We start from the raw sequence: 13,135 nt of genomic DNA, 5'->3' as shown, positions 1-13,135 counted from the left end.
GCCGGGATGGAGCGAGCCTCCCTCCTCCCGAGTTCCCTGTCCGCCCCCCCCCGCCGCTTGTGTTTACCTCAAGTTTGAATTTTATCTGCGCAACATGAGCTGGAATGCGGACATGGAGGGCGGGAGGGCGCGCACACACCCGGCGCTCCGCGGGGACACCGCGGACACCCCGCGCACACACACCCCGCATCCCCTCGGCGCACACACCGCGCCCGCACCCTGCGCCCCCCGCCCCGGTCCCGCCGGTAACTTACCTCCGCCACCGGCTCGCCTCCTTCTTCTCCTCCTCCTCCTCCTTCTCCTCCTCCCCGGGGGAAGGTGCCGCCCGCAGCCCCATCAGCGGGGCGGACACCGCGCTCCCGGCGCGCCGAGACAGGTGCAACCGGGGCGGGCGGGTCGGGGGGCACCGCCGCCTCCCCGGGCTCCCCCACTGCTTCCCTCCGTCCCTCCCCACGATGTTGTTTCGTTATATCATGTCCATCATGTGACACCCGGAGGCCTCTCTATGGAAACTTAAAGGGGACTTTCACGTCCGCCGCCGCCGGACCTGCCGGTACCCCCGTGGGGCTGCGAGCCCTGCCGGTGCCCGCCTGCCCTCCCTCCGCTACCTCCCTTCCCGGGGGGCTGCGCTCCGTGGTCCTTCCGCCCTTTGCTTAAAGCAAGTTGCTGCGCTTCCTTCTTCTATTATTATTTATTAGGGGTTGGTTTGGTGTTTGTGTTTTAGGTTGTTTTGGTCTTTTTTTGCTTTTTCCCCTTCTCTTTTCGCAGAAAGGAATAGCCGGGGAATAAACGGCCGGGCAGGCACCGTGCGGAAGGATGGACCCCGCTCCTGGAGGCTGCGGGATCCGGTGCTCGTCTGCGGCCGCGGCGAGTCGGGTTCTGGAAGCGGCAGAAAAAGCAAAAAATCCAAATCAACCAAAGGGAAAAAAAACAAAATAAATAAGACGGAAAAACCTCTTGTTTGTGTCGGAGGGAAGAGGAGCAGATGTGAGCAGTTCTGCCCGTGCGGGGTCGATGCGGTGGTCGCTACCGCCGCGTTTAACTCTGCCGGTCGGTAGCGAAGCGATTTCGCCGTCGCGACCCGTCGCACCGCCGGCTCCCGACAGCCGGCTCTGTGCCGAGCTGCTGGAAGGAGCCGCTCCTAGGGATGTGCGCTGGCCACTGCAACACTACCAGCAAGCAGCCAGCCGTCACAGAAAGAAAAGGGGAAGATGCCGACAATTACCCGTGGTTCGGACAGCCCCCGGTTCCCCGCGCATCCCGCTGCCCGGCCGCAGCCGCCGGGGGTTCGGGGCCGGCCGGCGGCAGCGCTGCGCTCCTCCGGCTGCTGTTCCGCCTTCGGTGCTGAAGTGGGTTTTATTCCCTGCTCTCCACCAGCCCCCAGGATTTGGGTTCAGGGAGCTGAAGCCCACCCGTTCCACGGTCCCACCACCGGGCTGACAACGCGCAGGGGGCTCTGGGGGTTTTCCCCATGGAAGGTTCCTGCAGGAGGCCTCCAAATTCTGTTCCTTAACTGGTGGCATCACGTCGGTGTTGGTAATCAAGTGCAAGGCTTTAGGGGCTAGACTGAGAAGAAGGAGATAGATTTGTTATTTAAAACGGAAGGAGGAAAAGCAATCCCGCATTCACTCCTTCCTTACAGCCTCCAGCAGCCCCTCAACAGATTAAAAAAGCATGATCCACAAGTGCAGTAAATTTTAAGTTTGGGATTTAATTTTTTTTATGTCCCACCACGTTTTCTTTAAGGAAGTCATATAAACGACTTTTTTCCAGCTGCTGGGTTGGTGATGATGGCTGTCAGCCACTGGAGGGGACTGGAGCCACCCGGCCACTCGGCACAGGCCCAATCCTGCAGGGACAGTGGATCATCTCCCTTAGCTCTCCCATTTGTGCTTTGGACTTGAAATACCTGTTCTTTGCCCCACTCATTTCCAGGTGCCCATGCAATGGGCTGTGAATCTAACAGATCAGTGTTTCAGATATCTCTACTATTATTTTTTAATTTTTTTTTTAATTTTGTAAAAATTACTAATAATTTTAGCTGAAAAGAGTTAACAGACTGAGGATCAGTTCATCCTTCTTTCCTTACTTCTTCTCAGAGTCTTCCTTCTATCCACCCTACACACTGTTTATGTTTATCTCTCTTTCCCATCCAATTTTGGGGGAATTTCCTCTCTGGGCTCCTTTCTGCCGTTTAACCAGGCTGTCCCACTGCTGTGGAGCCTAAGTACAATTTGCCTTGCTTCCCATATCTCCGGGCCTCCTTTCCCTGCCTCACTAAGCCTCTTTTTATTCTGTATTCCCTTCTTCAGATCATCCTTAAAGGAGGAAGAGGCTGGAGCTGGGATTTAAAGTAGTCTTTTAGGAGTACTGCCAGAACTGATCTGTTTTACTCTGCTGCTGCTGCTGTTGCTGTTCTGCTGTGTCATGGGAAGAGTTTCCTCTCCACACCAACCCTTGGAAGCGGCACCTCGGGCAGAGCCGCTCGCTGTAAACCCCGGCCGTGTTTTACAAAGCCCTGGGTAAGTTTGTCTGGTGCAGGATTGAGCCTGGAAGGAGAATGCCTTCCTGTGCTCTGACCTGGAGGGCTGTGCACGATTTTGGGAGATTTGCAGGAGGCAGAGTGGCGGCGGCAGCAGTGACAGCGCATCATCGCTCAGCTTTATTTCATTTTCTCAAGCCAAGATGCTCTAGGTTACAGCCCAGCAGAAAAGGAAAATGAAGCATTTCTGTCAAAAGGCAGCTATTTCCCAAATTTGCTTTAAATTATTGCAAGATTTTGCACTAAAAAAGAGCAGAGATTCTGTCTCCTCTTAAAAAATGTTGTTAGTTATAAAATCTTTACGATCTTGGCTCTCTCCTCCTCAGCCTGTCTCCTTCAAAAACTTACTTTCAAAAATGTGAGGTTTAAAGATGACTCTTCTCTCTCTCTCCGTCCCCCCTCCCAAATTTATGTTCCTTGGAAAGGCCTGAAGAAGCCTGAGGCTGTGTCTGCCCATGAATAAACACCAGCGTGTACATACATGTGCGTATCCACGCACACTCACAGGATTTAAAGCATCCCATTGAAGTCCACATATAGGAAAATCCTTCATCATGTGATAGGCTTTAATATCTGCCTTAATATTAATCCCTAACTGATGCACTCTGTCTTCATATGGTGGCAGATCACAGGAGGCTCAGTAGCTGGGGCTCCTGTGCAAGTTTTTTAAAACTGCCAGATAAAATCCCCTGTTTGCCATTGGATTAATTTGTTTTTTTCATAGCAGCTACCTGGGAAATGCTCATCTAATGAAACCAAGTAAGAAAACTTTATAGGGCTCTGATCTTGTTTTTCCACAGTTAAAAAGAAAGACCTTGTCATGAGGTCAGGACAAGATCTGATGTTATTACACAAGGAAATGGCTAAAGGACCCTGCAGAGTTATTCAGGTGCTTGGTTGGTGATAACGCTCCTAGATTTTATTGTAGCTTGAGTTTTGGAAATGGTTCTGCTTAATTGTCAGAGTTGTCTTTGCTTCTTTTGATCCATTTTTGTTGTTGACACTGAATTTTCTTGTTTCACTTCTCTTTCGAATTAATTTCGCTTTTTAGTTCCCATGTGTTAAAAAGTGCAGTTTCATTTAGACTCTCAAGAGAAAAAAATCTGATTCCAGACAGCAATTTGCAGCAATATATTTTCCTTGCCACTCACAGAAAAACATCACTACTCCAACAGATCTGGGTATAAACAATGCTGACAGGCCCTCAAAACCAAAATCAAATTGTGAAATTGAGGCAAATAGCCCAGAGAACCCGAAACGTTCTGGTTTCTAAAATGCTGGCTGCTATCAAAAATAGGATAGAATAAAGCTTTGTTTACGTGTAAAGCAGAGTGTTTGTTGATCAAGTTTCTAAGGTGATGTAGCAGGAAATACTGTTCTTGGGGAAAATGACATGAACAAAGCATGAAACTATAATTCAGCAGCTATTTGTCAACTGATAGCAGAAGAAAAAACATGTATTTATAAAGCAGTGAGAGGTCTTCATTGAACTTTTTCCTTTCCTTTGCTGGCATCTATGAAGGCAGCTTCTCACCTGCTCTGCTCCTGGATATAACTACTTGCAAGAGCAGAGCTAAATCATTTATCAGAAGGAATGTTTCTATCAAATCCAAATATCTATACTGGCTGCTGTTTCTATGTCATGTCACAGATGAGATTGATGCTCAAGCAAGGTTATAATGTACCTGCATTTTCTCCAGATTTGTGCCAAGCTTGCTGAGTCATTTTCCCTGTTCCCATTCTGCAGCCGGCTGCTCGCTCGCTATTCCCTGTTATTTGTGTGGGTCGTAAGCTCAGCAACAGATGAGAATAAATGCTAATATTTCTTTAGGCTGCCTCCCTAAGGAAATAAAGGTTCTGCTGCGCTGCTTTTCTGTGCAGGTATGTGTCCATCCTCCTCTCCCAAAAGCTTCTGAACCCATTAATGAATTTCAAATGAATTTGGGAGGAAGCAGATACTTCAAACTCAGTTATATTCCTGCAAGGTGCACACGGGCAGGAGGGAGAGACTCAGATCAGGAATTGAAGCAGAACTCAGCCCTAACGCCTCCAGGTTGGCATCCACCTTCAAGCCACCAACCCACCCGTGGCAGGCAATTAATCTCTGTGTAGTGACTCTGAGCCACAGCACTGCCTGATCCTGCCTAGTACAGTTTTCTCTGGCTGGCAAGGGATATAATGGAGAAGCAGAGGAACAGGGCTAACTCAAGGAATGAGCTGTTTTCAAGGCAAAATAACAGGGACATTTAAAGAATATCACTATAAGCAACAGAAAAGTTAATACCTGGGAATGGCTGTACATGGTTTGGGGGAACGATTTAGCTTTTGTGTCAGTCCCAAAACAAACCATGGCAGAGGAGCAGGTCAGGCTGTTCCTAAAGCCAGCACAGCTGTCAGGCTGGTGCCATGTAGCTGTGGGCACTAAAGCTAAAGGCCAAGATCCCCCACGCGCACATCTTCCAGACGTGGATGCGTTTCCTCTGCAATACCAGCATCAGGTGAAGAGCAGCCTCAACCACAGGCTTCAGGCTACTGCATCTGACAGCCTCACTCTCCCACCCTCCTTTCTGGCATAGCCTGGCTGTAGCTGAGGCTCAGAATTGATTTATGTTTGACAAGAGCCAAACCTGGGGTGTGTCCTCATGGATAGTGCCGGGTCTCTACCTTGGCTGGAGCTTTCCTGTCTGCTTAACGGAGATGGGAGAGCTCCAGCCCTTCACGTGCACCTCAGGGAATGCTGGTGAGGTCAGGACTGCAGACAGGATCAGATCCATTCTCACCTGAGAGCAAAGGATTAATTTATGTGTCCTTTCTCCACCAGCTACACCTTTCTGGGAGCAGCCACTTGAGGGGGGACACCCTGATGCTGCACGTACCATACATGCTCATCTCCATTGCAATTTGTTTGATGCAACAAACAGCTCCAGCGTGACAAACTCCAGGCTAAAAAAAGCCAGGACTTCATCTGCATAAACTGGATGCACAAAGTATGTATTGTGTGTCACCTCCCTTATGTCCCACATTTGTTCCTGCAGCAAATGGCATATGCTCCAGCAGTACCACGTGGTCTGAACGGACTCCTGGAAATACAGCAGGGATCTGATGCTGGTAGTCTTTGAAATTAAGACATTATTTGTGATCCTGCTTATGGACTTCTTCTGGAAGGAAGATTTTTGCATATAAATTAAGATTCATTGTCGTCTGATGAATAATCTATAAAACTGGAGTCACCCTCTCCATCGATGAGCAAGTTATTATTTCTGGTTTAGCTGTTAGACACCAACTGGGACCAGAGGCCTCATTCTCCTGGCCACTGTGTAGTCACACCCAAGAAGATAACCTCTGCCTTCAAGAGCTTACAAAGCAGAACAACAAAAGAGGGAGCAATATAACACTCAGGCAGAGCAAACACAGTGACCTTTTGCAAATGTCAAGTTAATACCATGATCTGGAAGTGGAAGGGGCTCATCAGAGGGTGGGTGGGTCAATGAAGACGGGACACACTTCAGAGCGGGAGGATGAGATGAAGGAAAAGCCACAGCAGAAGCTGCATGGTGTGAGATGCAGAAGGAAGTGCATGCAGAGCATTCTGTGGTCAATTGGCACATCCAGGATAAAAAATGGGAAGGAATCTGATGACCCCAGCCACAGCTCACAGAATAACCAGCTCCCCAAAGTCTCACAGCCTGGAGAAGGGAGCTAGAGAGATCAGGGGTGGACAGAGCAGTTCCTCCTAAGTGTGGGTTCTGCACTGGCGGCTGGAGGTGTGATAACCCTGTTTTGGGGCTGTTGCTCTCCGTGGCTCAGCCTCCTGCAGCTGTGTTTGCTGCAGCTGAGCCTCAGGGCTGGAGTGAGATGTAGTTCAGCTCTAAGCTGCTCCAAGTCCAGGGCAGCACATAATTGAATATTAACAGGAGCAGCTCTAGGAGCTGCTGGGATTCAGGAAGTTACAATTCCTTTTCTGCTGCTCCTTTGCCTTCGTGGGAGGTGATTGCTGGAGGCCTTAATGGATGTGAGACATAATACGCTTCCCTCACATTAGCCCCAGTTAGCAACCTGAGGCTTTAACCACATCCTACCCTCTCTGATCATTTCCTCATGCACCTCTTGAGCAACATGAGAAGTGCAGTAGCTGCAGCCAGCCCAGCGACCAAGCAGAGAGGTGCAGAGACTATATGAACTTTGATTTCACACCTCATCTCCCCAGTGAACAAAGGGGTCCCACCTTTAAGGAGCATCAAAATTTACTAAATATACATTCTTGAATTCCTGGTCTCTGTATCATCCTCCTGCAAACAGGAATTATTTAGTTGCTGGGTGGGGATGCCATGAGCATCATACAAGATCCATAAAGTGATATTTAACTTGAAAATCTTTGGCACCATGCCTTTGTTAAATATTCAAGGTAAAATACAGCAGCAAGTTCATAGGCACTAGGGTCTCTCCATGCTGCCTGACCAGCTGAACTGACTAGTTGCCCTGTCTAAAAATATGGATGGATATCTTTCCCTCCTCAAATTCATGCTTCACTGAGAAGTTTAGTATGTAGTCATGCTACTTTTATGGAGGAAGCAAAGTGCTTTACAAGAAAAGAGATGACCACAGAAACCCATCCCTGCCATCTGATCATTCAGAACTTGGTGTTAGTCTAAGAAGGAGGAAGGCAACATGTTCAGAGTATCAGAAAATTCCCTAAGACCCTGAGGGACGTGCTTAACATCAATCAAAGTCTAAAGTTCCTCCTCTTGTCTTTTTAGTCTCTTTTCCCTTTTTTTTTTCTCTCTTTTTTCTCACTTTAAAATTCACAATATTCTTGACTTACCATTTTCCTTCAAGTCCACCAGTACTTGTTTATTACATAATTGCTTTCTTTTTCAAAAATCATGCTCCTCTATCTCCTTTTTTTCATTAGTTGAAGTACAATGGACTCTACCATGAGACTGCTCCTGGTTTTGTTTGATTTCTCTTTTCCTTTATCACTACCCAGAGACATCCAGCAGATTGTTTCATAATCTTCCTAGAGTTCAGAGAAAGTATATTTCTTCCAGATAGGAATATAGCCTGCAAACGTCCTCCTCCTTTTTCCTCACCACCTGCTCCTCTTGAACAACACTTCTGGCAAACTTTATCCATGTATTATTCCTTTATTCACAAATTAGATGTTCCTTTTTAGGGAAAAGTGAGGAACACACTGTTTCCCTGGCATGCAACGTGTGTTTTTGCATGGCTTCTTTGCTCTCCAGCATGCTCCTGAATTTTTGGAGCCCTCAGGATCAAGGACCTCATCACCACATTCAGCCCCAGCAGCCACATGCTGTCTGTGGGAGGTCTGCAGAAAAGGAGGCTCTTCATTCTGCTTGTGGTGCATTAGGGAAGAGAATTGGTGGAGCTCTGCAATGCACAGGAGGAAGGATTGCTTTTGTTATTGGTCAGGGAATCTCTGTGCTGCATTTGGTATCACTGGCTTCCTGCTGTTGTTGGATAATTAATTAACACCAACAGAGTGTTTGAAGCTCTGCTAAAGTGCAAACACAGGATTAGCATCAATATTTCACATTCTGGTCAGGCATGGGGAAGATGGAAGCACTGTCACACCTTGAAGAGACAGTCATGGAACAGAGGAGATGGAGGAAGACCACGAATTTTCCTTGGTGCCCTGAGCAGGATCCAAACATCCCTGAGAGAAGCTGATCAACTTCCAGAGAAAAATACTTACAAATTGATTTAGAAATTATAATTCAAAGAAATTTGCTTTGAATTAGAAAGCTTTTGAGTTTAATTTGTGGAGTCTTCTTCTTTCCCAGCTATCCAGTAACAACAATCTTTGCAAATTTATTTCTGTGGGACCCAGAACAATTGTCAATAACCTTTTTATAAGTCTTCTCTACCTTGAAGGCAGTTTTCATCTTCTCACATGTTTTTCCCTTCTGGAAAAAGCAAAGAAAATCCTCCAATTGTTTTGAACCACTCCTCATTCTCATTGCTTTCCTTCAGCCCCTGTATGATTTGTCTATGACATTCTTCTACCTTCTCCTAGCACAGCATCCAAACCCACACCTGGTGTTTCCTTGTTAGAGTGGAATCATTGCTTCTGATATTTCACTTTTGTTCATATGCTCCAGAATAAGATTTGCTGTATTTTGCAACAGCTGTGTCCTCTCCACAGTGCCTCTTCCACAGCTCTTTTTTATTGAATGCCTGCTTGACCAGCATTTTACCACTTCACATTTTTTGCTGCTTTTTACCTTACCAAATCTGGTTGATTTTATATTGTTACTCTGATTTCCCAGCCACATTTTGGAACACATCCTCTGGAGTATTTATATAGTCTTTATTTTGTCTTCCAAATCACTAATGAAAATATTAGAATCAGGTCCAGGAGCAAACCCTGAGGGAGCCCTTTTGGAAAACCTTCTAAATCCAAAGGAAAGGAATTAGTAATTCTTATGTGAATACATTTATTTTCTGTCAAGTATGTCTTAAGATGATTTCACAGAGATCATAGTTCCTGGTCAGCTTATGGAAATGTCATGTGAAATGCTGTTAAAACTCTGCTTCTTTCAAAATACATGACATATGCTCCCTCTTCCTTATTCTATAACACAGTTGTTGAGTTCAAGGATGGAAACTGGACGGTTTTAACATCACTTCTCCATGACAAATCAAGCCTGACTGACTGTATGTTTTTCTATTGTCAGTCAAATGCTCACAAAGAGATTGTTGCACAGTTTATTGTATTACAGTTTTTGCATTACATGCTGATCTGGCTGCTGTGTAATTCCCCAAGTCTTGCTTCCCCTTCTTTAAAGACAGACACTGTGTTTGCCCTTCTCACCTCCTCTGGGATCACCTCCCTTCTCCATGAGCTCTTGCAGATAATTACTCATGAGTCAGATTGCTCTGCCCAGTGCCTGAAGTGCTCTAGAGGGAACTTCATCCAGTCCTGCTGACTTGAATTTGCCTAACTTCTCTGAATGATTTTAGCAGTGTTTATTTGCTAGTTTGGATTGTCTTATCCTCTGCAGTAAAAGTGGTCCTGATAAACACCAGTTCATAATCTTTTTTTAAAATATTTTATTTTTCTCCATAGCTAAAGCATAAAAACTAATGAATGCTCCAGTCTTTTCTCTGTTGTTATTTCTGTTCTCTCATTTTCCATTAATTCAGTTATGTATAATTTCCATTGCCTTCCTCCTATTTCAGTATCTTTACAGAGCATCCTTTTATCGCCCTCTATATCCCTTCCTAACTGGAACTCATTTTGCCCCTGTTTTTTCTCATTTTAATCCTCCACAGTCACACTATTCTTATACAGACATAGTCTGTAAAAGACAAGTTCCTAGTCTTTTTTTCCACCTTAGTACAACTTGATGTTATTCCTCCTTTTTCTGCTTCCCTCACTCCTTCCTTTCCTTGGAGGAAGATGTTCCATCATTTTGTTATGGCTTTCAACTTAATTAACCCCCAGCTTCCTGTCCTCACCAATCTCCTCCCCGTTAGTCAGTCCAATCCCAAAGAGCTCCAATGCCCTTGTCCCACAGGACTTTGCTCCATCATTTGCACTTCTGTTCCCTCCAAAGACAGTTTCACACCCTCCTGCTGGGCTTGCAAAGCAGTTTTTGTACAGTCCCTCTTTGCAGAGCACCCTTGGCTGGTTTGCCAGATAGAAAACCATTATTCATTTTACTCCATTTTTGCAGATGTAATTAATGATCATTTTGTCTCTTAAATCCTTGCTCACCTCTGCAATATGCCAGTCCTTACCCTGTCTTTTTTCTCCATCCAGAAGGATTGGAAGAGGACATTTCCCATCCCCTCATCTCTTTCCCTCCTCTTCCCAGGGTCTGTATTTAGAGCTAGGAGGCTTCATTAAAACCCTTTCTAGGGTAGTAGATGAGGATGATGCTCCTGCAGGCACTACAGAGATCACCTGCCTGCTGAGGCTCCCCTCTCCAGCTCAGTGTGAGACCAAGAAGGCTTTTAGGAAAGGCAATTAAGGGGTCTGAGTGTACCATGCGCTGAAGCATCCCTTTACCTTTTCAGATTTATAGTGCCCAGCACACAGATGGCATTTTTTTTTCCCCACCAAAAATTGTGCTGCTATCTTTTAATAAATCAGACAACAAACCCAGGCCTATGTGAAATGTATTAAATTAAGTCCCCAGCTCTCTGGGTCACTGTTCCTCATAAAATGATTACATCTCTAAACAAGGAAGAACACAAACCTGCAAGGTCATAGAGACCTGCAGTTCCATGTAGATCCACCTGCCTCTTCTTTCTCATTAGCTGCACACAGCTGACTCTTGCTCAAGGCTTTCCTTAGGCTCTCCAGGCTCATGGGCACTCTCCACTGAGCAGCTCCAAGGACTGAGGTAGCATTTAAGCTCAGTGGATATATCTGCCCACTTCTGTTTTGGCAGAGAGCATTAAACAGGCAGTTCTTGATGTCTGAGCAGTCTGTTCCACATCAGAGGGGCTACTGGTGAAGCTGAACATTTCTCCACACTGGAGACAGCCCTGGGCCCACAGAGAACACTTGGTGGGGCCCAGAAGTGTAGAGGTTATTAAGGTAACAAGGCTTGTTGCTGTCATTAACTGCCTATAGGAGATTGTTGAAAAGACAACACCAGATTTTGCTTGAAGGTGCAGAGTGATGGGACGAGAGAAAATCAACCCAAGGGGCAGAAAAGGATGTTAAAACTAGATATTAGGAGGGGGAAAAATACAACTAAAATAGTTAATTACTAGAACAGGAGTCCAGAGAGCTTTTGGGATCTCCATCCTTGCAAAACTTCCCTGGGAAGGGCTCTGAGAAATCTGATGGAAGGATGTGAGAGAGGAGCCTGGAGATTCCCGAAGGTCTTTCCCTCCCCAAATCTCTGTGATGCTGAAATACTGTATGGGTGGGTCTGGGGCAGTCCTGTTGCTGTCCTGCTCATTCCAGCTGATTGCCAACAAAATTACAAAGCTGCCTGAGCGTGTTGGTTCTGTTCTGCATAAATTTGTAAGGAGAATCCAAAGACTTTGCAGAATCCAAAGACTGTATAATAGGAAAATCACAGGTAATTACAAATTCATTGGTTTAAACCTGATCCCAAACAGCATCAAAGAAAATCTGATACAGGCTGTGATTAGTAATGAATTAAAGGATGCTAACCTGATTGATATGCCTGAACAGTTTTATGGAAAGTCTGTCATGTCAAACAAATGAATGTTTTTTTAATGAGAATGTAAGTTTGGTTAATAAAGATAAGCCTGTTATAAATTACTTAGATTTCTGCAAGTTATTGAACAGTTCCTGAACACAGTCCCAATTAAAGGAAAACGGTACAAAACCTAATCTGGGATACTAAATGGATTAAAAACTATTTCAGCAAGAGATCTTATAATGCAATTTGAAATTCAATTAGACTAGAGATATTGAAGTCTTCCATTTATTTATTTTGGACCCTGGCTTGTTCAGTGTCTTTGGGATTGACCCAGAGGAAATGATAATAATCATCACTGATAAACTTGAAGATGACGTGGAAGTTCCAGGCTCATGGCAGGAGAAAGCCAAGGAAATAAGGTGAATTTAAATACAATGAAGTGCAGTGTCACTGTTGCTAAATGTATGGATTGTGTTGGCAAGAAGGAAGACAACAGCCCAGAGTGTGGGGACAATGAAACAGCCCAAATAATCCACTAAATGGGAACACGCTGAGAAAATTTTGCAGTATCCCAACTTAACTAACAGCAACCAAAGTTGTTTTCTCTTTTTCTCCCAAGAAAAAGATTTCAGAATGTTCTTAAAGATGAAGAAGAGATTGATTTGCCACCCAGGATGGCATTCAAGGAGCTGTTGCCAAGAGATACATTCACCACCATGCAGGGATTTATATCAAGACAGGAAGAGGATGTTGCTGCTATCCACCTACTCTGCACCTTGCAGGCTCTTGGGACAGCACGGCCAGGATCCAGGGTGCCAGGCAGCTCCAGAAGGGAGCAAACCTCCACAGTGTGCTCCAGGTTTCTCTTCATCCTCCCTCTTCCTCACTCACCAGCACTGGGCACCAACTGGTTTGTTGGTACAAGAGAGGCTGCAGCCTCCTTCAGCTGTCACATCCTGAATCCCTGCCAAGTTTGTGTTGCAAGCACTGATGCCAGTGTTTTTAACCCAGAGTGTATTTGGCCCCTAGTGTTCTCCATGACATAGAATAAACATTAGGGAGGAGATTCAGGCTTCAATGAGAAATGCTTTCCCATGATACGTTTTCATTTTGGCATGCACACTGTTTATGATGAAAGGATCCTAAAATAATTGTATTAGATGAACCGTCTGTTCTTCTTGCTTTGAGGCCAGTACAGCATGACATTTCAGAGATAAAATGTTGTGGAACAGCCTCTGACTTACAGCCCAATGGAACTTTTCCGAAGCCATCTTTCTCTCTCTTTTTATTTGCTTGAGGTTTATAACCTGAAAACATCAAGCTTGCATCACACTGTTGCCAAAAGATTGTCCTGTGCATTAGCTAAATCTTAAATTATCACCAAATTATTTTTTTCTTCAGAAGTCTGATTCACAAGCAGTCAGCTCCCCTGTGGAAAAAACTC

The 13,135-nt window shown here is 45.4% G+C and overlaps 1 protein-coding gene and 1 long non-coding RNA gene across 5 annotated transcripts in view; one reads left to right on the top strand and one right to left on the bottom strand.

Annotated features, from left to right (window-relative positions):
- LOC107204426 (endonuclease domain-containing 1 protein-like) overlaps positions 1 to 378 on the bottom strand; it is a 158,852-nt gene extending 158,474 nt beyond the window's left edge. For both annotated transcript variants that reach the window (XM_033514678.1, XM_015627511.2), the window contains exon 1: positions 255 to 378. The gene's annotated coding sequence lies outside the window, so the exon portion shown is untranslated. The remainder of the gene's footprint in view (positions 1 to 254) is intronic.
- Positions 1 to 11,810, top strand: part of LOC107204428 — a 13,641-nt gene extending 1,831 nt beyond the window's left edge. The window contains exons 2-5 of one of the 3 annotated variants that reach the window (XR_004497607.1): positions 769 to 1,536; positions 2,313 to 2,522; positions 4,290 to 4,423; positions 5,364 to 11,810. This is a non-coding gene — a long non-coding RNA (uncharacterized LOC107204428). Of the gene's footprint in view, positions 1 to 768; positions 2,523 to 4,289; positions 4,424 to 5,363 lie in introns of all 3 variants that reach the window. The other 2 variants (XR_004497608.1, XR_001521584.2) reach the window with 2 other exon arrangements.
- Positions 11,811 to 13,135: the final 1,325 nt, after the last annotated feature.

Source organism: Parus major, chromosome 1A (genome assembly GCF_001522545.3).
Source record: "Parus major isolate Abel chromosome 1A, Parus_major1.1, whole genome shotgun sequence".
NCBI classification, from domain to species: Eukaryota; Metazoa; Chordata; class Aves; order Passeriformes; family Paridae; genus Parus; species Parus major.
Note: the sequence above shows the minus strand (reverse complement) of the source record. Positions and strands in the feature narration are given on the sequence as shown.